Raw genomic sequence first — 409 nt, 5'->3', positions numbered from 1 at the left:
ATAATTCTTGGTGATTTAATACATTTGGGTAAGGTAACCAGGTGAGTATTAGCTGCCCCTTCCCCTTCCCTTTACCCCTCCCTACCTTCCCCTGCTTTCCTCCTTACCCTCTCCTCTCGTCTTACCTTTCCTCCCCATTTCCCTCATCCCTTCCCTCCCCTCTCCTTCCCTCTATCTCCTCTCCCCTCTCTCCCTTTCCCTCTCCACCTCTCCCCTCTTCCCCTCTTCCCTCTCCACCTCTCCCCTCTCCCCCTTTCCCTCTCTACCTCTCCCCTCCCCCACTCAACCTCCCACTCGTCTCAAAATACATGCTCACCATCTTAATACAATAAATAATTCTTAATTTCTCACCCACTTTTCTTAAGTCATCTCATGGTTTACTCAAGATGCTGTGTTTCGTGTGTTAGAC

The sequence above is a fragment of the Penaeus monodon genome, chromosome 29, assembly GCF_015228065.2.
Source record: "Penaeus monodon isolate SGIC_2016 chromosome 29, NSTDA_Pmon_1, whole genome shotgun sequence".
Taxonomy (NCBI): domain Eukaryota; kingdom Metazoa; phylum Arthropoda; class Malacostraca; order Decapoda; family Penaeidae; genus Penaeus; species Penaeus monodon.
Note: the sequence above shows the minus strand (reverse complement) of the source record.